The 26,487-nt window shown below is 41.4% G+C and overlaps 1 long non-coding RNA gene across 5 annotated transcripts in view; it reads left to right on the forward strand.

The window, feature by feature from the left end:
- The window catches only part of LOC109550953 (uncharacterized), a 275,762-nt gene extending 250,032 nt beyond the window's left edge, over positions 1 to 25,730 (forward strand). For 2 of the 5 annotated variants that reach the window (XR_012333283.1, XR_012333285.1), the window contains 3 exons: positions 9,036 to 12,923; positions 13,159 to 14,033; positions 22,570 to 25,730. This is a non-coding gene — a long non-coding RNA (uncharacterized lncRNA). The remainder of the gene's footprint in view (positions 1 to 9,035; positions 12,924 to 13,158; positions 14,034 to 22,569) is intronic. The other 3 variants (XR_004527805.2, XR_012333286.1, XR_012333284.1) reach the window with 3 other exon arrangements.
- The last annotated feature ends 757 nt before the right edge of the window (positions 25,731 to 26,487 follow it).

Raw genomic sequence — 26,487 nt, forward strand, 5'->3', positions numbered from 1 at the left:
TTGTTTATCCATCCTGCGTGTAACAGTTTGCATCTGCTAACCCCAAACTCCCTGTCCATCTCTTCCCCAACCCCCTCCCCCTTGGCAACCAACAAGTCTGTTCCCTGTGCCTGTGAGTCTGCCTCTGTTTCCTAGATAGGTTCATTTGTGTCACAATCCACTTATTTCACTAGGTATCTTTATTCACTTAAAGTGAAGAATCAGATTGTGATTGTGTTGTAAATAAGTCAGCTCTTTCTTTCACTTTCATGGAAAAGCTGTGGATGCTGAAAAAGAATGGAAAGAAAGAAAAATTTGGCTAGTCTCTTATGAACTCAGCCATTAGAGTAAGTAGAACTAACTCTGAGGGGAAAAAAAGAAGAAAATGGAAAAGGTGTTTTCAGAGCTTTTAATTGAAGCCCCCCAGTGTCCCCCTTCTCTGTTTCTTTCTACTACCTTTACCCGACCCCTGTCCCACAGTCAGAATCCAGGGCACAGGCCAGCTCAGAAGCTGAAAGGAGAATAAGAGGCAGGCTCTGGATTATCCTTCCCCAGTAATCTTGAAAGATCGAGGCCAAAAGACTCTGCCTGGAGGAACTCCTCTTTACATTTCTAAAACTGCATCAGGGAAACTTCTAAATTGCATCAACGATCCTAAAACCTTTATAAGTAAAGAATTTTCTACACTTACAAAACTTAATCTTGTTGGGATCTTTTGCGGTAGAACATGATGAGGAGAAGTAAACATCCCCTATATTCTGATGTATTGGGCATGCTCTTTGAAACGTTGGAGGGACTGTTTGCCAGAAAGTCTTGGCAGTTTTCAAAGATGGCTGGCCAAGTCATAAGAGAATGAGGAGAAGAAGAGGTTTATGTAGAACTGAGTCCAGCATTGTGTGTAAAACACAGGTTTCAGTGTAAAGAAATCTGTTGCCTAAAAACCTTGGGAAATATATCATCCTGACTTGTCTTTATTACATAGATACCGCACACAAGTAGCCTGTTCTTTAAAAAAAAATTTTTTTAGAAGATAAGAATATAAGAAGATAAAGATGGTCCTAAAGAAACAAATCTCTTTATTTTAATTTTCTTTTCCTTTTCCTTTTACATTTAAGAGTTAAGACAACATTTCAGCAGAGAAATGTGGAGAAGGGTAAAGGAAAATCAATAAAGTTATTCTGTGACTTTTCCAGGAGGGAGGTGTGTTAATTGAGAATGGCTTGCTTGGCTATATATCAAGTCCAAGGAGAGCAGGAGTTGATTTTGAAACAGATTTCCAAGCTAGACTGAAAAAAAAAAAAATATATATATATATATATACACACACACATAAATATGTATATATGTATATGTAAGTATGTATATAGGTATATATACACATGTACATATACACACATATATACATACATAGATACATAATTCTATAAGAATGGTGTATTGTGTGTGTTAATACTATCATATATATTTTAATATATATTTAAAATGTGTAAGTATATATGCACACATTTAAAATATATGTGTGTCTGTGTGTATATGTATATATACACACACATTTAAAAAGTAGATAAGGGTAGTTTCTTTAGATAAATAATAATACCAGACAAAAAATTCTTCTCACAATGTTTTATATACATTGATTTGGGTCATTTTACACTTTATAAGTTTCTCTTATAAGTCTTTTGACTCCTAAGGAAGGCAATTGGTTACAAGATCCTAAAATGAGAGAAAAAGGAATGTAAACCAAATTTCCTAACCCCAGGCCAGTGGAAGTGTCTGTGACCACAAGAAATCTTCTGAAGAGTATCTGTATCACTTGTGTGGTCACTTTCTGTAGTGACCACATTACAGGAATTTTTAGCAGGTGTGATTTTAGCATGAAAGTCGAGGCGGCCAGGAGACAGTTCTGCTGGGCTGGGGTGCCATGTTCTCATGTTTTATCGGAAGCAGTGGTGGTTTCTTCATGGACAACATAATTGGATGGAGACAGGATACCTGGGAGTCAGGTGTGACTTCCCCTTCACAGTGTGATCCTGAGTGAGTTATCCATCCTTTCTGAACTTCAGTTTCTTTGACTATGAAATGGAATGGATACTGATTCTTGCCCCTTTCCAACAACATGCTTTCTTATTGCCCAAGAATCTTGTCAAAATTTCTTTGTTCCACTCAATGATCAGGAGATTTTGGAGACAAGTCAATGGGCATCCCCTTCTCTCGACCCAGTCTAGTATGGTGAATCCCCCCATACTGAGACTCTTAACATTTTTCTTCTCTTGTTTTGTATATTCAGGCTTTAAATTGTTTTTAACATCAGCTAAGATATTCCCTTTCTTTTCTAAATCCAAATCCCATGTATATCGTAACCATTAAGACAATATTCTTGTAAGGTAATAGAATCTAGACAGCGAGAGGGACTAGGCAATTCTAGAATTTCCCTGGAGGGAACTTCAGAATTCATCGAATCCAGTCCTCTCATTGTATAGTTGTGGGAGCTAATGATCTGAGAGGTGAAATGTCTTGTCCGAGGTGACTGTGACAAAGGTAAGCAGAGGACTCATGTGTCTTTAACTTGCAATTCTATATTCTTTCCATTGGTTCAACTGTCTCAGGACCACTATAACCAGAAATAGAACCTGAAGTTCAAGAAAGCAGACCAGACAAGGGTGTGTAAGTCTTTGATTTTCCCCAGGGCCAGATTCCAACTCTGTGTGCACATCTTGGCCAGCAGGGCTTTAATATCCTCACGGAGGATGGAGGATTCATGGTTGCCAGAGCCTCTTCTTTGCCCCTTCTTGTCCCATAAGACCCAGCCCAGAAACTGGATCCAATTGAACTCCCACCTTTCCGTGTTTATTATGGACGTGGTTGCGTGTGCACTTTATCCTATAGTTCTTAAATTTTATCTTCTAGTTGACTTTCCTCATTTTATATTCAGCACTTACTGAGAGTTTGCCTTGTGACAGTCATGGTGCAGTGGGATAGATACACACAGTATGCACCACAATCACAGTGCAACAGGTCCTGAGTAAGATCTTCTCACAGTGCTGGGGGCCACTGGGGAAAGAGAGACTGAAGTCATCCAAAGGAGGCAAGGAAGACAGCAGACGGGGTGTTAATTCTCCTTTCTCATCAGCACAGAAAAGTTCATTCTCTGCAGTGGTATTTTCCAGACTAATCTCTCCCTTGTTTTCAATAGAAGAGGAGGAATATGTGGGATTTTTCCCCCACCTTCAGGTCCACTCAGGTCTTACCTTGCTTGTTCTCTGTGAATTGTCTGAACAGAGCTGTTTCCTATTTCCTGATCCTTCAATCATTTCTTACTGCGCAGTCAAAAATAGTCATCAGGGCTCCGAGATTTTATATATATATATATATATATATATATATAGAGAGAGAGAGAGAGAGAGAGAGAGAGAGAGGGAGGGAGAGATGGTATATGGTTGGAGGGAAGATACTGTTCACCAAGTATGTCCTCCCCTACTTTAGTTTTCTGATCTGTTTTCTCTGTTTACTTTGCTTTTAAAAAGACATTGACAACTAGATACCTAGATGTTTCCGAGAAACACCCAAAGCATTATTAACATTTTAAATAGAATCTAAACACCAGCCAGATTTTTTGTTTAATTTTTGAAATTCTTTTTCTCCTTCCTTACCTTAGAACGTTTTTCTCTTTTCCATACATTTTAAGGTATGGATTCTGAGTCACTAAGCTCATGGCAGGAGAGGAAAATCATCAACTAGAGGTTGCTTGTCTCTGTATCACTAGTTGATAGGTCTGTGTTACATGACGTTATGGCCCTAGACTATATTAAATTCCCAGAAACGTACAGAATGAGCGGTAATTTGTAAAGCACCAATTACATGGCAGGCAGAGTTCTAAGCACAGTAGAAACAAACTCAGCACATGTGCAGGTAAATCCCTTGCAGAGGCGGGCATGTAGACCCCAAGGCCTATAAACTGAACAGTCCAGCAGTCTTGGGGTAGATAGTCAAAATATCACAGTGAATCTTTAAAGACCTAGGAAGGCCGAAAGAATCTACTCAACCTCCCCTAGTTTGGGAATGCAGGTTGGCCTCAAATTGTAGTTGGTTTGCTCTGGGCCAGCCTGCATTGGAGGCACCATCCAACATTCCTGGAGGGCGAAGCATCAGACCGCAGAAGGCGAGCCGGCTCCCTCTGACTTAGTTTTCTGTGGTCCTCATGTCATTGCTCGTTGTAGCATGGAGAGACTCCTTGAGAAGTGTTGGACGTGCCAAGTTGAAAATCTCTGAGGTAGCAGTTTCCACCCCTAAATTATTCCTCGGCTTCTTCCCAGAGCACTCCCTATTCATCGCTCTCTGTTTTCATCTCAGCAGGAATTCTGATACTGCCGCTGCCCCTCAGTCCCCAAAACGTGTTTCAAAGTGTTTCTGTATTCTTTTAGTTTTACTAATTCTGCACGCTCAGTGCTTTTGAAACTCATCTATTTTACAAATGCTCAAGTAGACATAATCGTATCTTTTGGAAGCCCTTCCCGACTGCGCTGTCGGTAGTTAATAATGGGGGAAACCAAGGTGCACAGGGCATGATAATTCTTAACGATACCTTGGATTTACACAAACTCACTCTGACTGAACTTGCGGTGGTTCATTCTCAACAGCTGGGTTGAGAGACCTAGATTCTATTCTTGATGCTCTGAGCACCTTCTTGGGGAAATGTACTGAGCCACGAATGGCCTTGGTTCCCAACTATGAAAGGGGAATAATGACATGAGGATATTTGCTTCCCCCTCTCCTCGTCCTAAATCTTTAGAACTTAAACAGCTTTAAAAGATCCGAAAAGTCTGAACGTGAAGAAGGAGTGTGTCTTAACTTTATGACTATTAATGGAAAGGTGAGGGGCAGTATTAGGAGCTTGACTGGAAACCTTGAAATCTGAATCGTAGTTCAATCTCTTCCTGATGATGGGTCATTGCCCTGGATAGATACCTCTCTCCTTTATAGGGAGAAAGTACTGTATAGTACAAAATAGTATACTGGAAAGTGCTGAGAGATCCAGAACACAATAAAAGGGGCCCCGTCTTCTAAAGAGCATGACTTTGGTCAGCAAAGATGCCTCTAAGAACCATGGCATCCTTAGGACCGAATGTGAGATAAGAACTCTTGACTTCCAAAGCTTTACCGTTCCCCCACCTCTCTCCTTTCCCTCACAACCTCCAGGCTTTGTAGCAGTTTCAAAAACTATACAAACTCAAGACCAAGTCCCTAGCCTGTATCCTTGGTTGCATATCATCTCTAGACTCTCAGCCTAGCCATCTCAATCTTCCAAAGTCTCAGCGTGTGGAAATATGCCTCTTTTCTTGCCAGCCTAAACCTAATGACTGAATAGCAGGAAGCCTAGACCAAAATAGAACTTGGCTCTTAGATGACACACAGAAGCCAAGAATAATGATCTTTATAATGTTGGGTTCGATTCTCTTACTGTACAGGTAATAGGGATCTCACCTTTTAGAAGGGTCTTGATCCTCTCCCTCTCTCTCTTTCTCAGTTTACCCACTATTAACAGGAATGAAAGATTTTCTCTTCTATTTTTCTAGACCCTAAAGGCTATTGAAACGTACTTCCTACAAATTGGGAGAGTCGGGCCACAAGGCAATGGACAGCAGCTTACCTTTCAGAGAACTTCACAAACCACGTGGGTCCATCAGATAAACTCCCTTCTGTGGAGTTAAGCTAGAAACCTGGAAAAGTCCTCTGAAACTCACCTGATGAGGCATAAGGAGACAAGAGAATTATTTTATATATTTATATCAAACAATGTTGGTAAATATATATACTGAAGGATTATCTCACCATTGATTTCCCCTAATATCCTAAAAGGCTAAAGGAAAGCAAAACAAAATTTTTTTTTCACTGAGCCCAAATCCAACTCTTTAGCTTGACATTACTCGGTCTGAGACCCTTGGAGCTGGTGTGGGTTTAAGGTATAAAATCTGCCAGATGACTCCTTTTGTGAACTACAGATTGCCTGTACCAGATACTGCTCCCTACCAGTTCAAAGTGTCATTGCTTTAGGAAAAGGGCATTGCTAACCAAACAGTGCATAACTAAGCTTCCTCTTCCTCACCTTCCTAGGAGGAACAGTAAGGAGTGTTTTTGTCAATTGATGAGGGACTCTTGCCAACAGAAGTTAGATAGTTCACATCTAAAGCACATTTAGAGTTTATGGGCTGGAGTAGACAAACTCCATCCAGCTCTCCCGTGAGAGGTGCCTCAGGCCCCCAAGGATGCATCTTTAGAAACTGTGTTCTGGGTTAATATAACGGAAATTACCCCAGCCTAGTGAAGATTGTAACTGAATCAGTGGTGCCTAAACCCTGAACATGCATGGATGCCTGTCGAAGGACAGATTGAACGCCATCCTATTCCCCTTGCCCTCTATTCAGAGACAGGGATTCCTCACAGATGAAGACCAGCAGAGAAGCTAGCCTGCCTGGGATACCACTTATACATACTTAAATATTCTTTCCTTAGGCAAAAGAAGGAATTATCAAATCTTTTTGTCAGAAGACACATTATGAAAAACCCTGGAGCCTTTAGGTCCAATGGTCATGAACCACTTCGAGCTTCTCAACCTCTTTTTCTGAAATGAGGGCATCTGAACTGGGTTGCCAGTCTCACATCTAGACTTACCCACACCCTCTGAAGTGTAAGAGATGTCTCTCTGCACGTAGCTCAGAAGAGTCCTTTATGACCATGTCATCCTGGATGCTTTATCAGTTGATGGTACCTCCTAATCCCCAGAGCAGTGAGATTTCAGACAAAGTACATCTGGCTTCCAACAGCACACCTTTGGAACTTGTAGAATAGATGAAACAGACCAATTTGCTCTTTTCCGAAAACACAAACATGAATATAAGTGGGACCTCTGCCAGAGTATCGTCATGGACAATAAGGCTGCAATTCACCATTTATTAAACGCTACTTTTCTGTAGCATTTTACTAAGCATTATTCCCAGGGTTATTCAGACATGAATCCCCCCTCTCCAAAAGTTACAATCAAAATCACATTTACGTGAGTGTGGAAGTTTATTCAAAAACTGGCGAGCTCCTGCTGTGTGCCAGGTGCTGTATACTGGGAATACAAACGTGACCATGTCACAGCCCCTGTCTTCATTCACCTTCGAGTTTGGAGGTGGAGATAGCATAGTATTTAGGCAGTGCCAATACCACAGCATCTTCTCTCCTCTAGCTAAGGAAAGCACACTGCCCAGCACAGGGCCTGACATATAGTCAAGTCAATAAATATTTATTGAATAAAATGAACTAAATGAAAAAGAATGAATAAATGCTAAGATAAAGTGTAGGGTGCTATGCAAACTACATAGAAGGAGAAACTAGGCTAGTTTGAGAGGGTTACCTGCAGAAAGTGTCACCTACTCTGAGACAGGCAATAAAAGAGTGTACTGATGCAAAGGAAAAGATCATGCTTATGGAGTTAGACCTGGGTTCAAATCCTAGGGGCAATTCCAGACCTTACCCTTTGCATCTGTAAAACACTGGTGATGGCTTTCAAGGCTGTTTTGAGGATTAAATGAGATACTAGTTATCCGTGAGTGTCTGGCACATTGAAGAACCCCAATAACAGCTTAGAGGGGTCACAGAGCACAGAATTGCAACAGTAAAGCAAAAGTACCTAAGTAGTAAGGTTAAGAGCACAAGTATTTTGAGGGTCAGAGAGCAATACTAAGCTTAAAATCATGGTGGAAGCAAGGGAGAGGTGCTACCTCTTTTAGTCTCCCAGCCCACGCAAGGGTGGAGGGGGCAGGTGACTTGTAGAGGTTTGTCTTCCTCCTCAGAGCCATCCCAGAAGGCTTTCATGTTCAGCTTTTAGCTACAGGACCAGGTATCACCTTCCTGTCGCTGTTCACAGTATGGTAAATACCCTTGCAGGTAATCACATGGTCTTAGGATATTGTGATGTGTGGAAGTGATTTGTGTGTGTGTTTGTGTGCACACACATGCATACATACAGAAAACTATAATTTTTACCTTATGTTCTCGTAATAATTAGCTTCTGTTGCTTTTATCCTCAATATCACAAATATACCAGACTCCCTTCCTCTGTTCTTTCCCCCACCCATGTCCATCAGACCCTTTCCCACTACATTCATGTAGTTAGATCAATTAACACACACACACACACACCCTATTCTCTACTGGCTTCAGCTCTTTTTAGGTGACCTTTTGGGAAGTGCCCTCAGATGCGTTGGCTTGTTGGCTATGTTAATGTGGTTGGGGAAAGACTGGGTTGGGGGAGATGCCAGCAGCCGACTTCTGGTTTGAGTTTTCAGTCCAGGACATGAGATAGGACTGAATTTTAATATGACAAAAAAAAAAAAAAGTGCGACAAGAGAGTGAGAGAGGCCAAAGAAAGGAAATGGTGGTGGCCAGAGATGAAAGAAACCCTAAGACATAAAAAGATTTTAGACCTAAAAATTTGGGGAGGGGAGAAGTAGAAGTGTTTAAAATGATGATGGGGGAGGGGAGGCAGTTGATTGGGCCTTTGAAACCATGCCAGGAACCAAGAGCCAGGGGCAGTGGCAGAGGAGAAGGCCAGGTAGGACAATTAAAGTGGAAATCTGGCTCCCTACAGGGCGGCATGGAGCAGGGCTACAGAATTTGCTGCAGTGGGAGGTGGGGCCAGTCTGGCACAGTCTGTGGGTTTGAAAGGAGCTGGGCGGGTTGGAGAATGCCAGTCGGCCTTTGTAGTTCTGAGCTCAGGGAGGGGGTGACAAATACTGGGCTTCAGGTCAGAAGCCTGGCTTGGGTGGCTTCTGGAGATATTTTCCCTCTGCTCCCAAACTCTTAAAATGAGCTCATCACACCACTGGCTTCCAATCACAGCATAAACACGTGTCCTGGAGGCCATCCTCCAAGCAGGGATTTCAGCAGTGGTACCTGTTGGCCGACTAATGGGGCCCTTTCCCTTTCCTATTCCCTAGAGACCGTAAACTGGGCTGAATACAATATCCTTGCATATTTCCCATCACCCTCCCAACCTGCTTCACATCTCCCAGACTCCTAGGGTTAATCCCCAAGACAACCTTGCTTTGAAAGAAAAAATGTGGTGAGCCTACTTGAAGATTTGGATCCCAGAGGCCTCTTGTCTGTCCTGCCTCAGCCAGACACCGGGCTCAAGGAGATGGACGTTTACAGAGGAAGAAGCAGTAAGTTCTTGTTGTTTGTTTTCAAGGCTTGATTGCTCTCCAGATTTAGGGTCCCTGAAAGCAATGGGCTTTTCTTTTTTCTTTTCCTTTCCTCTTCATTTATTCTTCTTCCTTTCTCTGCAGAAATTAATAATATCCTATCCTGCAGATGATTCATAAAAGCAGTGGCATTAGAAAGCGCTTCTTCGTTGCTGTTTGTAGCTCGGGTTAAAGATACCTAAAGTTGGTCTGTGTGTGCCTGTTCTCAACACTCTAATATTTGGAACTATATCTGCATTTGTGAAAATAATCTGCACTGCTGGTTCTTCTCCAGAATAAATACTACATAACCGGCTGATTGATTGTAATTGTGATGAATTTGTCCCAGGACTGGCATGGACGTCTTCTTTGGGGATTTTTGTGCCTATTTGCTGCTCATCAAAAGGGACGGCTAGACAGACTTTGGAGCGAGGGTGTGGTCCGGCTGATTCAGCTTCCTTCCCGGCCCATCTCTGACTCCTGCCTTCTGCCCCTCCCCTCCCAGCCTGGCTCCTCCGATCCAAATGAAATGGCAGGGACTTCCCTGGTGGTCCAGTGGTGAAGACTTCGCCTTCCAATGCAGGGGGGTGTGGGTTCGAGCCCTGGTCAGGGAGCTCAGGTCCCACATGCCTCCGGCCAAAAAACCAAAATATAAAACAAATGAAACGGCATCTACCTTTCTTCTCTCTTACCGCCTGTGTTCCACTCGGTCAGGTCGGAGACCACTCCCCGTAATCAAACTCATCACGTTTGTGATCTCAGCATATTTTCAATCCAGTTGAAATCTACTCCCTCAGCTTCTCCCGTCCTGGGATTATTCATCAACATAGTAAGAGCAATAATAATACTGTATTTAGAAGTTCCTTAGCACATTGCATCTCTGAGAGTCTTACAGATGTTATCTAATTAATCTTCACAACACCCTATACAGGAGCAGTAAATATTATTAACCGTAACAGTATACACACACACACACACACATATGTGCTAAGAACAGCAAAATAGTTCACTTATTTATCATGGTTCACTTGATATAGTAACTGGTATTTTTGAAACACCCATCATAGATACAATAATTAGAAATGTGCTTTTGTTAACAAAACCACTACCCACTTCTAGCATACCCTTGGGTACTAAATAATTACCCACTTTGTGTGGTTATCTAGCTCACTAATTACCCACAGAAATTGGGGTCAGGTGTTAACTGCTTGAAATAAGTATCCTCCAAAGACATGGCTGAGTTGTATAGAGAAAATGATGTGTTCATAGCAAAATTTTTATAAGTTACATATTTGTATATCTTGATAACCTGAGTGAATACAGACAGGGACAGATTAGCTCAGTGTGTGAAAATCATGCCGAACCATTGTTGCAAATATCTAGAGGTTTCAGAGAATCTCAGGAAATGTCATTCTCCGTCTATCTTTCCGTCTTGAGGATGAGTACAACCATGATTCCCATAATCTGGACTTCATATACAAGGACACTAAGACAATTGATGATTCTCCTTAGGAACGATTCATTTTGGCGTTACAGGGAGGCACCCAGTGAGTCAAAGATTTTTTTTTTGACAGCTCCACCCTTTATGATTATTCTAGCATGTTTCTTTTTCTCCATCAGTCTAGTGCAAACACCCTTTTAGCCAAATCTGAAAAAGATTCTAACCCAGTCTCCAACCCCTGCCAACCATCTCTTTCTCCTTCCCAATAATGAGAAAGAGGAAAAAAAAAAGGTATTAAAGGAAACCCAACACCATGAGTGTAGGTCTTTCTCTTTTTGCCTCAATTTGTTCTCCTTTCCTCTCTCCTCCCTCTCCCTTGTTCTTCTCTCTGCATCTCCTTCTCGTTTGTGCTTTTTCTTCTCCTTTTCCTTGGCATCCAGCCGTGCTTCTGCAGGTCTCACAGTCAGAGACAAAGCACAATATCTGAGTTGAGCACAAAGAAACTACCTTTTAAAAACATCGACTTGGAAGAAACCTGCATCCTCAGCTACCTCCCTCCCTTCCTTGCTCTTTACAGAGCCCAGCATTATATTTAACACAGCACTGCCTGTTGTCTGCATGATTCTAGCCACGAAAATTGGGTGAAGATGGCAGTATACCCACTGTGTGTACAGATAGGTAGAGACCCTAATTTTCGAGAGCTACCTGCTTTACAAAATCCTCCTGTAGCCGAGCTTTTAAGATGTGTACCCACAGAAATGGTAGGATATGCTCCCTTGGTCAATTCAGAATGTCTTTCATTTTTTTTCTTGTGCCACTTTTTTTTTTTTTTTGTCATCTGAATGATTACTTATCATGATCAAGGGACTTTAGGCTGATCAATGAAGTGTGCACAGAACTGATGGACGTTCGAGGAGAAATGCTTCAGGGATAAGGAAAAATGTCTGCAGTAGAAGCGAAGGGTTGGGATGAGCTACAGTCACTGATAAGTTCATTTCCAAATCCAAGGGAATGTAAGTGGTAAATTAGTACACACGGCAAACAGAGTCAATGCGTAAAACCCAGCCATTGAAAAGAAAGAGATTTTTAGCATTGTAGTCATCACATGCCTTAATAGAGTGTCTGCGTACTTTAAATATAGATTTGAATCACTGCTCTTTTATCCCTCTAAATGCCGATTTCAAAGAAGTCTTTGGGCATTGTTGACTTTCTGTCCATAAAGAAAACCCACCCAGCTTCCCCAAGTTACATCACCTGCACTCACACATGCGTGTGTGTTTTAAATGCCCATGGGATGTGGAACAATTAGGCAGAGATCTGCACTGTGGTCTCTCGTTTTCACTCCACCCCACCCACCCCCTTTTTTCTTCCCTTTTAGAAAATGTGATACCTGATCTCTGGGTCTAGCAGGGCTGAGGATTTTTTTTTTTTGTATTTGTATAACACAGTGTCTGGCCTTCCCCCTGACCTGCTGGTGTATTTTTGGTCTCATTAGTAGTCAGGCAGAAGCCTTAGTGCATCCGGTGCTGGGAGTCAGGGATGAGACACACGACAGCAGAGAGAAGGAGCGGGCGAGAGGATATTAGAAGAGAGGCTTGCCTCCAAGATATGGAAGGAAGTGAGAAATGACAGGACGACGGCAAGCTTTGTATGGAGGAGCCTGGCAGGGCGGGGGAGCCGTGAGGAGCGCAAAGTGGGTTCTCAGAAGCCCTAGAAGAGCTAAAGGTGATTAGAGGGGGATATTGATTCCTTACTCTGCCAGAGATTTAAGCAGGCATGCGAGGAATCTGCACCATGGTTGGCAAAAGGAGACCCATCGCCTCCTGTAACCAGACACTCGGGCTTTCCAGGAGCCCAGGGAGAGAACCGAGAAGAAAGGGGGCAGTGTGGTCTAGGAAAATTCAACTTGTCGCTGATTTGTGCCTGACGCTTGCTGTCCGTCAGCAGCCTCCCTTACAATCTTTTTTTCCTCTCTCTCCCTTTTTTTCTTGCCTTCTCCTTCTTCACTGAAGCCTAGGGGAGCCAGTAAAGATTAAATGTGCTTTCTCAAAGGCAGCCACTTCATGCTGCTATGTCGAAAGGGCCATTATTATTATGTTTTTAACAGTAAAAGAAAAAGGGAGAGAGGTTGAGAGAGAGAGAGAGAGAGAGAGAGAGAGAGAAGCTAGGTAGGATGATGACGGACTAGCTTTTCTGAGAGGAAAAGGAAAAGGGAAGGGAGAGAAAAAGGAGAGACCCTGAACTGAACAGAGGATTGTGCCTGCGAAGAACCTACAGAGGTGAGAAAAAAAAGTTGTCTTGAAGATGGGGTGGAGGGGGGGTGGGATGTTGAATAACCCTGTACAGAGGGAAAAGAGACATAATATAGCTGTCTTGCTCCTATGATTCTATTTTGTAAGGTGGGGGGAGGGGGCAGAGGGGGGTAGATCCTGGAACTTTAACGGTTTTTAGTTGCATATGGAAATATATACAAAATATTTAGCATTTTTCCTAAGTGCCCGAGGCCCCCTCCAGTGCCTTCCTTTGCAGGGGCTGCTTTGTCATTCTCTTTGACTAGCCATCCATCCACCTTGCTCAGGCTGGAATAAAAGAAGAAAAAGAAGGAGGAAAGGAAAGGAAACAGAAGGAAAGAAAAAAAGGGGAAGAAAAAATTTTTTAAAGAGTCATCTTCCCACCCACTTCCCCTCCCTTTCGTTTCATTTTTGGAGGCGGCACTAGGAGCCATCTCCGCAGAGGAAAGCCCAGCTTCCAGGCAGACGCGGGGAAGCGACGATCTATCAGGTACAGAGCCCGTAGCTGTCTGCGAAGATGGAGGGGAATTGTGCTTCGGATTCCTCCGAAATATTGGCAAACGGCTTCAAAGGATCCGCGGCGGGAGTGGGGCGGGGGAGATGCGCCTCCCCGGCTCGCGCCCACCCCTTCCCACTCGCCTCGACCAAGTGACAGCCTGGTGCTGGCTCGGGGTGATTTGGCCTTGGCTCCAGCCAAGCAGCTGATGTACAGGAGGCCCTTCGCAGGACTGGCAAAGTGCACGCTAAAGAAAGAAGGAGGAAATTTTGAAAAGCAGCCCTGGGGAGGGTTCTCATTCTTCGAAAAACATTTTTTTTTTGAATTTTTAACCTAATATTCTCAAAATTTGATCAGCCCCGTTCCCTCCCTCCACTCCCACCGAATCGCCCTTTTTAACCCCCTCTCTCGTCAAAGCATAAACTACAGAGTTACAGTCTCTAGATTTGGTGTATCGCTTCCTGCCCCCGCCTCCCCCTCCCTGCCCAGCTCTCAGTCCTCTATTGAAACACCTCGCCCAGGCAAGCGCCCTGCAGCTCACGTTTCCCCCCCTGGCCCGGACGGTGCTACTGGAGGCTGCAGCCCGACTCCACTTCCAATGGGTGAGTTTCAAACGCTCTTCGTATGTATACTTTCCAAGCCTCCAAATCCTACTGCTTGGTCTTCTCCTTCTCGAAACCTGATTTGGATGGTTTTGCATGCGGCATGCTCGTCCAGGGGGGAAGAGATGCCTCGGATTTTCTTTACCGTCATTGGTGCTAGTTGTAAATTAAAGCTTTGACGTTTAATCTTGATTGTAGACCGTGGTTTGAAAAACGTGGGCATTTCTGAGTCTATTCATATTGTTTTCCATTTTAGTAAACTCTTTTTGCCCAAAGCTTCAAAGAGTTTTCTCTGATAGACTGGCGATTGTATGTTCAGGTATGTATATGCGCCCACAGACGCTGCGTACGTTTGTATGTTTCTACTATACTTACGTGGAATCCAAATTTTGTGAAGGAAGGCAGCTTAGAGAGCGAGGGAATATCCTGCCACCTGTTTGTTGTCTTTTAGTCGTGAACCTCGAACAGAAATCGCTTGTCATTCCTGTTTTGCTTTGTTTTGTCTCAAGAAGGAACAATTTAGTGCGCTCCTCTCAATCCCTGAGACCCTAACTTGTGATGTTTACCGTTTCAATCCACGGGTTAGGCTCTTGGGAGCTGCGAGCCGTGCCTTTGCATCCTGGAAATTTGGTGGAACTTTTTTTTTCTCTGAAGCAAAAACAAAAGAAAAGAAAGTTTGTCTGAAGTGCTTGAGTGCACCTCTGAGGTTTTCATTGTTAGGTGGGATCAGGTGACCAGAAAAGTGGCAGCTCCTGGATTTCTGTTAAAGTAGGTATATATTGTGTGATAATAGCGTGTTGGCTGCGATGTGTACGCATGTTTATTATTGATGCCTGAGGCTTGTGGAACTCACCTACCCTGGTCTATTCCTTGAGAGCAACACGCAGTACTATCCGAGCGTAACAAGAACAGCTCAGTACCTGGTGGTTGACCTCAGAACCTATCAGCTGAAGTCCCAGCATGCCCCATGCCTCCAACTTTTCAACTCAACAGTTAATCTTAACATTGTGCCCAATTAAAATGGGCATGTGGGTAGAGTATATATTCAGTGCCCACATATGTGTATCATATATGGCTGGACAGTGAACACACAGACACAAATAGGGACGAGCCAGTAGTGTGAGCTAAAATATCAGTAGGCTAAAAATTCCACTCTTGCTAGACTTACAAGAAGGATGGAATTTATGGTGTTAACAAAGATTAAATTTGTATTACTTGGCAACACTTTAAAAAATAAAATAAAAGGAGAGGTTATAGCTTCCTTGCCTGACATCTATTTTAAAATGTTATACACAATGAGTTTAAAAGTAATAAGGATTGGAAATGTATTTTCTAAACATATAAAAGGAAAGAAATAAAAGGAAATACATATTTTTAAACATATAAAAGGAAACAGCACACGCACACAATTATTGTATCACTTAGAAGTTATCAATACCTATTTTTTATTTAAAAATTAGAAAAAATTGATCAGGATTTATATAATCCAACGAAGTTATTTATAACACCAAACTGTGCAGTTAAAATTATCTTCTCTTAAGGTAATTGTTAGCATTACCTAGTTTGCAGTTTTCTAAAAATGTAACTTTTGATACCACAAGAATCTCGGTGATTTAGATCTATCTCATAGTTAGAGAAGAGAAACAGTAACTTACCTTTTCTTTGTTGTGAAAAATTCCAGTATACAATTTCATCTAAACCATTTTAGTACTCTTGAGCCAACACTTATCTTCTATTTTTGGAAAATACCTAAGTCAACCCTGACTTCAAATGCTTTCTTCTTTTAAAGACTTTATGTCGGTTATAACCTTGTTTTATACGTTGCCGAAGGTTAAGGAAACTGTTCTTTTCCTGCTTTTCTTTTTTTAAGTGTTTATTGCCATTTTAGTCATTGACTCCAAATCGTAGTCAAGAAACCATTTTGTATCAGAAAACTGAATTGAGAAAACGAATTGTGCAACAATTGCATTGTGCTTTTTGCCGAAACGTCCTAGTAGTTGTAATGTTTAAATATTACTTTCAAGCCTTTGATAGCCTGAATATGCGTCAGAGAAAAGAGCTATTTGATTTTCAAGTTATCTTTTGGTTTCTATACAATGGATTAATGATTTTCCCCCATCTTAGCTGATGTGCATGCATAGGCATTTGGAAATTATGGAAAGGCATATATTTAACTTATGGATATATAATTACCACTTGATTCATATCAAGTATTTGCCAAACATTTGGTGCTTTTCGAGGTCAAAATATAGCTGCATCTTATTCTATGAAACTGTATGCAGGGATCAATAAAAGCATGCTGGATGTAATTCTTCTGTGATTTTTAAATGATAACAGCATAGTAATTTAATACAAGTGATACAGTTTATATTGCAAGGCACTCTTTCGGGTTTTTTTACATGTTTTCACCTGGATTGCTCATGTCCTAAGGTTGCTATCATAGGATTGATCATACAGGCATTTAGGAGTGCGTAACGACACACGAGATTTTATATTTCAGCAGGGAAGTGCTTCAGTATAAGGGCAGATTTCTCAACACCCCTTCTTCCTCACCAAGCCCATCAGTGAAGTTCAGTGAAATGAATAACATAATTGGTGGTTGGTTCAATCACTACCAGTCTAGACTAGCCCAGACGCATCAATTAGAGGGGGCTGTCTTTTAAAGGGAGAGTGCCACCGAAACAAGCAGGGCATTATTGATACTGATCTTTAAAAGTGCAAATCCAGCTTGGCAGATAAAAAAAAAAATAAGGCAGGGAAATTGGGGGGGGTGCATTGCGGGAAGAAAAGAGAAAGAAGTGAACTGGAGCTTTCGGACACAGAAGGACAGGAAGCTTGAGAGAAAAGGAGAGGGGTCAGGAGTGAAATGCAATGCAGCACTTCCTTGCAGCACACAGTTACAATTCAGTTCACAGGGCACACTGGTTCACCGTATTTTTAACTAGATTCCCCCCCGCCCCACCTTTTTTTTTTTCATTCCTTTTTTGCCTCTGTTTCCAAAGAACTGCCAGCTTAAAACCCATGCAGTTGGAAATTTAACAGCTCTAGGAAGCTCTAGAGAGAATAAAGCCAAGAGTAAGACGAACCAGCCAAAACTCCTTTTGCAACATTTTTCCCCAAAAGAAAAACACAGAAGATGTTTATTTTTCAAGTCTCTAATTCAACCTTAAAAAAAAAAAAATCAGCTGTACAAGTGAACAGGACTCATTTTAAACCCAGCACCTGGGAACTAATTTTATGGGCAAGACACCTTTAGATAAACAGCTTATAGTCTTCTGCTGAATACAGTAAAATTATGAAGAATGTAACAAAAGGCTTTAGTAATTTGGTGGTTGGTTTTTCCTTTTCTCTTTTTCTTTTTTTTTTTTTGGATGTATAAAGCACAGATGATTTAGAAAGCGTTAGGAGCACATCTAGCCCCAGGGAAAGAAAATGTTTGATTGGTATTAATTAAAACACTGCTAATATATTCTAATAAAATCAAATTTAACATTCTAAACTAATCCGCTTGGTATGTCAAAGGAAAAGAAAAGTATTATCTTATTTGCATCTCTGCAATCCAAATGCATTTGCTCATTCAGCAGAATTAATTTTTATCACCAGTCTGTTTAATCTCCTCACAGATTTAGCCAAACTTATTCTTTCAAACTAAAAAGGATCAGGGTAGGGAATCCATAAAGGTATTCAGAAGACTAGTGACTGTATTTAGTACCGGCTTTATTTTACGATTTTTTTTTTTTTTTCTCTTCATTCGCTGTAATGGGGTGTGGAGGAAAACGGTGAGTCTGCAGCGAGAATGATGAATGGTTAATTCTCCCTCTTTCTCTCCTACCTACCGGGTTATTTAGGAATTCCAGTTGCCAAATTATGTGAGTGGCCTTTATTTACAGGAGTGATGTTGGTCTGTTGATTAATACCTCACTTATTTCTAATTTCAGAATCCTATTTTTTTACAAATTCCTAATGAAAAAAAGGATCTTAAACCAGAGACCAATTTGCCTTTTCTCAATTATTTTCAACTGTAGGCCTCCTAAGAGAAAGTGGGAGGTGAATGTAAAATTTTTGTCACTAAGAACTGAGTTCTTTGTTTCCTTTTTAAGTCAAAATTTCTACAGAAAAATTCATACTTTTATGAAACGGCGAGTTTTACGCTCTTTACTGTTAAACTCTCACAATGGATAAAATTGTCCCAAAATGACATCATAGCCAAAATGTTTCTCCTCTCATTAGTCTCCCATGACTATGATATCATATGTAAATATGTGCCTCACACACGAAATGAATGGGCCATAAATACCAAGGACCACATTTGTATATTTCAAAAAAAAAACCCCCAAAACGAGGAATTCTGCACACTCTCAAGGAGATGTAAACCCACTGACTCAACCACTGATGATACTGCCTCTTGCTCCACTGCCTTTTCCAGTTCTTGGATGTAAAAGAGCAATCGCAGTTCGGTTTCACATGTATTGTTCTATAATCCAGGCAATAAATGCTAATTAGTAATGCTCAAGGATCCGACCATTCAGAGTCATTATCATAATTTACTTCTTCCTTGTTAAAGACATTCCTTGCTGATTAAAAAAAAAAAAAATGAAGTCGTCGTTTTACCACTGCACTGCAGTGGAAATACACTGGAGAGGTGTTCAAGGTATAGGAATATCGCTCTGACTGCATTTGAAGTCACCGACATGTGCCTCTTAGCTTATTCCAAATGGAATTGCAACTTGATTTTGAAAAAGAAATTCATGTCAATGCACAAAGTTTTGCATGTGCACCAGGAATGTATGATTGTATTTTACAAACCCCAAGGCTCCTCCTTCCCCGCCCACCCCCTTTTCTAAAACCACTTACTGAGCAGAACAAAGGAAACTGCTAACTATAGAGGCATCATTAAATATGAACAGCAACAGCGTGATAAAGTATGTGATATGACAACATATTTCATTGCACAAAAGTGCAGATAATTAAATAATTCAATAGTAACCCTGGTTAATTAGCAGAAAGTTCTTTAAGGAGGACTCAAGAAAATGGATCCAATCAACTTGAATAATATGCTCCATTCTCCAGGATCACAAATATGTATTTGGTTATTTGATGATTGATTGATTGATACAGAAAGATGAGGACAAAAGCCTATTCTTCAAAACGGAGCTTTGACCTGGTGTCGTCTTTAGGACAAATTAGTCATATGCTTTAACAGAGCAGAATTGAATGTAGGGCAGTCTCTGTTTTCAGTCCAAGGTATAATTTGCCATTCTCTTGCACACTTCTCTTTTAGCAGTTGATCTAAAAAATCATCAGTCCCTTAGCTTTTCATGTCATTGCCTCAGAATATGTATGGAGCCTTCCCCACATTTTCTAACGAGGCTCTTGTTTAAGTATTTTTCTTATTGCTTGAAGCAAATAAGGATCCTCTGCACAGAAGGGACAGAATAAATAACCACATGCTGAACATTATCTTTGGTGGACACCCCCCCCCTCTCGCTTTATCCATCAAGGTAATATTCCCAGTGTTCATTGTTCATTGGTCCTTTAAGGAAGAGCTTCAGTTTTTACATGAGGGCTGTAAGCACATTAGAGGAATAATTCCCTTTGGATACTATACAGAAGGAGCCACCTGCAAAATGTTGATGCTGTTATTGAAATCTCAAGTGGAATCAGCTTTCAAAAAATTAGATATTAGATACATCCGATATAATTTGCAATGTGTAATTATACTAATGTGCATATAGTTGTGTGTTGCTTTACACGTTGCCTACTTGAGATTTCCCCCCCCCTTGGGCATTTCTCCTCATTTGAAATGGCTCCTGAGTAGAATGTTTTTAAAGTCAGCTTTTATTTTTTTTAACTCCTTGTTAATTAGTATAAGAAGCAAAGAACTCTGTGTTCTCACGCAAGAATGAATGTGTCTGACCTAGATGTTGGAAACTCACGATTACTAAAAGGGTTAGCATTGTGGATACTTGCATTGTGCATAAGATATTTGCTGCTCTTTACTGATTGAGTCTTCATCTCGACTTTGGCAACTTGAAGTAATGGAGAGTGTTAGAACAGTAAATCGTATTCATAAGATATCTATTTCCTTTATTAGAATAACGAGATAAAATGCCAGGGAAATGGCCTTAGGCAGAGATAATAATCTTAATTTAATCAAAGTAATCAAAATAATAACAAACAACTTCTTTCCTATTTTTCCTCCACTTTTCGTGACACATGATGAATAACCGAAACTCTGCCTCAGGTCATTTATGCACTCACATCACTTTCCCTTTTGGTGTCTCAATATGGTGTCTCCTGGACTGGAGACCCCACCACACCAAGGAGCTGACCCTGAAGATCTAGCCATTAAGGCACGATCCAGGCAGAGCAACAGTGAGGGGATTGGTCAGCCTGGCACTTGGCACTTGCTGTGTGCTCAGTGGGTGGAGATGCTTCTGATATAAATTTGGAGAATCATCCCCATCAGATCACAGAGGGACCTCAAGCAAGGCAATGCCAGGGTCCCAATTTATGCTTATACGTTCAGGAGACAAAGAGGATTCCAAGGGAGGCTCATGTTAAGAGGATACAAGATATAACTCATTCCAATTAAGTAGCCACAGGCCCCAAAGAAAGCTGATTTGTTAAACTTTTGACTCATAATAGACACCTGGAGTATGGTGCTTTGCATGTTTATACTATTTATTCCTCAAAATTCATTTTGCTGACGGGGTCCAGAGACATTATGCATGGGCTCTATCTATGCAACACCAAAACAATACGTTGATTTACTTTTCATCTGCTGATGTATGTGAGAGCTTTGCATTATTAGCTACCCAAAGGAGTCACACAAGAATTTTGTGACACGTCCTTCCTTGTTGCAGTGGCATTTTAGTTGATGCACGAGTCTCATACACATGTATCAAAAGCTTAGCACCCCACCCTCCCATTCTGTGTTCACAAAATAATAAATTCTAAAATCTGTAAGATGTATATTTAATTACTCATCCAGGATCAGTTTTGCGTGCTTGATCAGAACAGAAAAATATCTATTAACAATATTTAACAGTAGGGTATTTTACCGGTTTTCGGAAATATATATATATATATATTATACCTGCCATCTAGAAAGAGAACCAACATTTTCAGTGTGTCCAGAGCGTTTAGTGCAGAAAGAGGGGTGTGTGGTAGTAAGTCCCTTTTGATGTACCTAACTCATTATGCATCTTCATTGTGCTAGCATAATGAAGAAGCTGACAGTAAAGGCTTTAGTTAATTTCAGGTCCACCTGCAAAGTATACTGCATTCATAACAACTTTTGTAGAATGAAAGAAACATTAATACAGCTCTTCCCAAATATCCTTGTCTGTAAAATAAGTGGGTTGGATTAGCTGGTCTCTAAACTCTTCTCCAGCAGGGAATTTTTGAAGCGATTCTTACAGAGGTATAAGAACAATTTCAGGACCCTTGAATCCGCAGTCTATTTGCACCAACAGCTGCCCTTTAAAGTTATATTTGATCCCACCTCCAGGCGCTGTACTTACTAACATATTTTGCCTTGATGCTAAAACAGTGAAGACTGAAGTTTCAGGAAGGGCAGGGACAGAAAAGAGGAACAGGCGAAGAATGAGAAAAGCTACACAGTGGGAGAAGGAATTTCTTGATCTGAGATCTAAGCCCATTTCCTTCAACATTAACATAGAAGAAACCCAGAGGAGCACCTGCCTTTCTATTTTAAGACCATATTCTTTAGTCCTTCTGCCTTCATTAATTGCTTGCAGTATCCTTTGGTTTTTTTCCATTGGGTTGACATCTTTGAGTTTCAGTTTCCCCTTTCTACTTGATGCATTTATATCATGTTAATATCCCCTTCAAAAGCCTACAGTTGTTACACCCTTCCCAAATTAAACCTTAACGTGTTCAAAACCTCCTGAAAATTGCCCCGCCCATTTTCTCAAACCACGCATAACCTCTTCTTGAATTAAGGGAGCCTGCTCTTCCAGGCTTCCAGATCTTTGAATACGCTCTCACCCAAGCTTTTCCTCTCTGCACGCTCTGCCTCTCCACCTCTTCTACATTTCAGAAACCTTTCTTTTCTTTCTCACTTTCTCTTCCTCCCTCCTGCTTCATCCTTTCTCTGTCTCTCCCCTCCCTTTCTCCCTTCCTTCCTTCTCTCCCTCTTTCTTTTTCTCCTTTCCTTCCTCCCTCTCTCCCTTGTTCCCTCCCCTTCCTCTTCCCTTTCTCCCTCCCTCCTTCCTTCCTCCCTCTCTCCCTCCCTCCCTTCCTCTTTCCCTCCCTCCCTTTTGTGGTTCCTCTCATTCTTTCTTTCGGGGGGCACCATGTGTCATCCTCTGAGCCAGGCACTAGAAATACAAAGACACATACAAGGAATTGACATCGACTCCTAACCATTCTAGTGACTCCGTTCACTCCTACATTGCCAAGCACTGATGTGCCCTTACTTATTTGATTTTGCATGTAGTCTTTAGATTTAGTTGAATGTGTCCTTAATGTCCTGTGTTCTTTTGTTGTTTTCCTCCGTGTCCTATTTCAGTAAGTTGCCTGTTGGATAAACCTGAAGTTATTCTTACGGAGCGCACTCTCCCAGAGCGAGGATCGTGGTGCTCTCACACACTCTCAAGCAATCCTGTTGCTTGACTGATTCCTGAACAAGATGAACAATGAGCAAGCTCCGTTTTTCTGGTGATGCAGCATTTCACTCCTAGTTAGAAATAGCATGGCTCTCAAAGTATCATAACATTCCTCTATTTGTATTAAAGAGTCAATGTGATAACCTTCTGTGATGTGTTCTGTTATTTTTTTAGTCGTGTTGATGTCCTTTCAGCTGGTCCTATAGTCCCCCCTCCTCAGGAATGTCTCCCCAGTGAAAGGACACAGACCACAGAGACTGCTGTCCTGATGGACGCTCAAGCCGACTGTGAAGTTGAAACAAAGAAAGCGATCACCTGAAGACACCTCTCCTGCCAAGTGACACACCCACATGCTGCACCTTCAGCCAATAGAATCTCAGAACAAGAACAAGGCAAGCTTTTCAAGAAACAGAAACACTTAAGAATGACGTCTAGATTTCCAAGGAGCCGAGGACTTTTCCCTTCGTCATGTGTATTCCTGTTTGTATTTAAATTCTGTGTGACATTCATTTTTAAAAAACTTTTTTTCTAGTATGAATGAATATGCTTATTAATGCACCGATTTTTAAAATAGAAAGTTGTTCATGCCGGAAGTAAATTGAATGTTAGCCACACACCGAGTTTGACCTTCAGAGTGACTTAAAGAATATAAAGTTCTTTTGAAATAATGAAATAGTGGGAGGTGATCCAAAGGATAAAATAATGGTGAGAACTCAGACTGTGGCATAGAAATACAAGATCCCACTGACGCCAGCCAACCAACCAACCATTCTTTTTATCGGGCAAACTAGGTTCTGTGAGATGTGGTCAGTGCCTCTGAAGAGTTTAAATCTAGTGAGGCAGAGGCACATAAACTTTTGAAAAGATAAGTAACAAATCAGGTCAACTGATAAGAGCAAAACCAAAACAAAGGCAAAGATATAAACAAGGAGCTCAGGGGTCACCTTAAGCTGGGCAAACTGGTCTGTTTAGGGAAGAAAGTTCCCAAAGGAGGAAAATACAAGATGAATCTTAAAGGCTGTTAAAGATTTAGATAACTGGAAAGGAAGGAGAAAATAGAGGCCTTTAGGTGGATGCAATAGTGTGAGAAAAGTCAGAGAGGAAAGCATCTACGTGGTGGTTTTAGGGAATTATGAATATACATGTCTTCTGCACTGCATCCCAGACTTTCAGTGCCAATGTATAGATATATATACGGTGAAGACTTTGCACACACACACTTCCCCCCTCCCTCCCTAGGGGTAGCCTAGAATTATAATCATATTTCTTCCATTAAAGCAACTGATAGGAAGATTTGTGATTTTTCTGTTAGCCTAGTAACAATGGATATCTATTGAGTTCTGACTACATGTTAAGCATTCTCTATGTTAACTCTCTTAAGCCTCACAACAACCTTGCCACATAGATGTTGTTTTTTATTCCCATTTTACACAAAGAAAACTGACTTTTAATGAGGTTAAGTAACTTGCCAAACTGCCACATACAGAGTTCACAATCAGAATTGCGACTGCAGAGCTCATGATCTAACGCGCTAAGTCACGATATTGCTACCAACGTTGTAATATTACCGCTTCTATATTCCTCGATATTTTTCTGTGGTAAATAAATAGCTATTTCCCCTTAATTAGCTTCTCACATTTTTCAGTTTTCTGGTTAAACTCACATGATGGAATGTATTTTCATGAAAGAAATTGAAAGAAATTGGGCAATAGAGTCTATCAGCATTTTAGACCTTTTTTTGGGAGGGGGCCAGACTCTGATGAAACTGTTCACTTCGGTCAGCATGAAATCTCAACTACTTGAGAATAAAAATAGGAGGTGGGCAGAGCTTAAAGGTCCCTTTCTACAGATGTGATAAATCCATAAAGTTTGCGTGACTTACGGAAGATCACACGCTGAAGTGTAGCAGAGCTCGGTCCGGAAACCATGCCGCCCTCAGAGGCTCTTGAACTTCTCCACCCTGTCTAAATGAAGTGTGAGCTTGAATTTGATCAGTGAAAACATTCTATCTGGGTGATCAGGGAGCATTGTACCTAGTAGATTGCTTCAATTTTGCACCTCTTTGGCGTCTCACCTCAATGTGAAAATTAGCTAGCTACAAACTGACATCTTTAGTTCCAGAAATTGTCAATGGTCCATCCACAAAGAACACACAATGGCCCAAGTTACGTGTGCAACGTCTTCAATGATATTCTTAAGTTATTTGGCATTCTTAGTTCACCTAAACAAACCAGATCTTCTAATGAGCATTTTCTTAACCAGTTTTATAGACAGTATATATTTGTAAGAGCTTCTGCATGAATATTTAAACACGACTGTTTCAATAGTCCTTATGTTTTTTGAAAATATCAATGGTTATTTGCTATTTTAATTGTTACTAACTCAAGGATACTTCAGCCATAAAAAACTAGAACTGAGGAAACCTCACTCTTCTTTACCAGCCCCTTTGCCTTCAGTTGGCATTTAGTAATGGTTAATAAAGTGGTCAGGGGCTTCCCTGGTGGCGCAGTGGTTGAGAGTCCGCCTGCCGATGCAGGGGACACGGGTTCGTGCCCCGGTCCGGGAAGATCCCACATGCCGCGGAGCGGCTGGGCCCGTGAGCCGTGGCCGCTGAGCCTGCACGTCCGGAGCCTGTGCTCCGCAACGGGAGAGGCCACAACAGTGAGAGGCCCGCGTACCGCAAAAAAAAAAAAGAAAAAGGGATCAGCTGGAGAACACAGAAGTTCAAAACATAATTTTGTCTTGAAGGAGTCAGTTAATCTGTGTCTACTTAAGGGCGAGCATCTAGATGTTTGGAAGGACCTGAATATTTGACTGCTGTAAACTTGCGCTTAGATATCTGGCATTGTCACACTTAGACCTCCTGGTGGCTCAGGTCGTCCTGTTTTCAAAATGATGGTCATTGGCCATATCTCACACAGTTCTCATTAAGTGAACTCATAAATAAACAGTTTTTTTTTTTAAAGCGTAGCCAAGCACAAAATGTGACTTTGTTGACATTTTATGAGACTTTGTCATATGTCCCCTGAACCCCCAATAAAAGCAGTGATGCATCAGCTGTGAACTCGTGTTGATTTCTTGGAAGAGTATGCTCTCATAATTTGGGTGTTTTCACTAGTGTGTATCAAAGCTAGTTGCAGGATCTATGAGGAGCAAATGATCTGATATGGTGGGAAAATTTCAATTTAGAGGCAATTTCTAAATGATCCCATGTTGCCTTTAATAAGCAGCACTATCATTTACTCAAGTCAGAAACCAAGGTGTGATCCTTGTCTTTCCTCTTTCCACCTGTCATGGCCAATCAGGTAAATCTTTTTGGTTTTTCCTTCTTTCTGTCTTTAAATGTGTCTACTTCTCCCCATCCTCCAACTATTTAAGACAAGTCTCATATCACCTGGACTCCTGCCTCATGCCTTCAGTTTCTCCCTTCCACACTGCTAAGTAGCACCCAGGGAAATCTGTCTAAAGCACAAATATGATCCTATCATTCCACAGTTTCAAACTTTTCACTGGCTTCCCATTGCCCTTTAAATAGCATTACATCTAAAACCCTTCCTATCCTGTTTCCTGGCCCCAACGTTCCTCTCTGGACTCATCAAGTATCACTGCTTTGGCAGGTTCTCACCGTACATCTTTGCCATTTCTTATCTTCTGAGTTTTCTCACACACCTACTCCTGCTTGGTACTCTACCACCCCTTCCAGACTCCATCTGTTGTCCTTCATGTCTCATCCTAGAGGGCGTTTCCTCTTGGAAGTCTTCACCCCAACCATCCACTACCCCTAAGACTAGCTTCTTCACCTGGGTGCTTTCATAGCCCTC

The sequence above is a fragment of the Tursiops truncatus genome, chromosome 8, assembly GCF_011762595.2.
Source record: "Tursiops truncatus isolate mTurTru1 chromosome 8, mTurTru1.mat.Y, whole genome shotgun sequence".
NCBI classification, from domain to species: Eukaryota; Metazoa; Chordata; class Mammalia; order Artiodactyla; family Delphinidae; genus Tursiops; species Tursiops truncatus.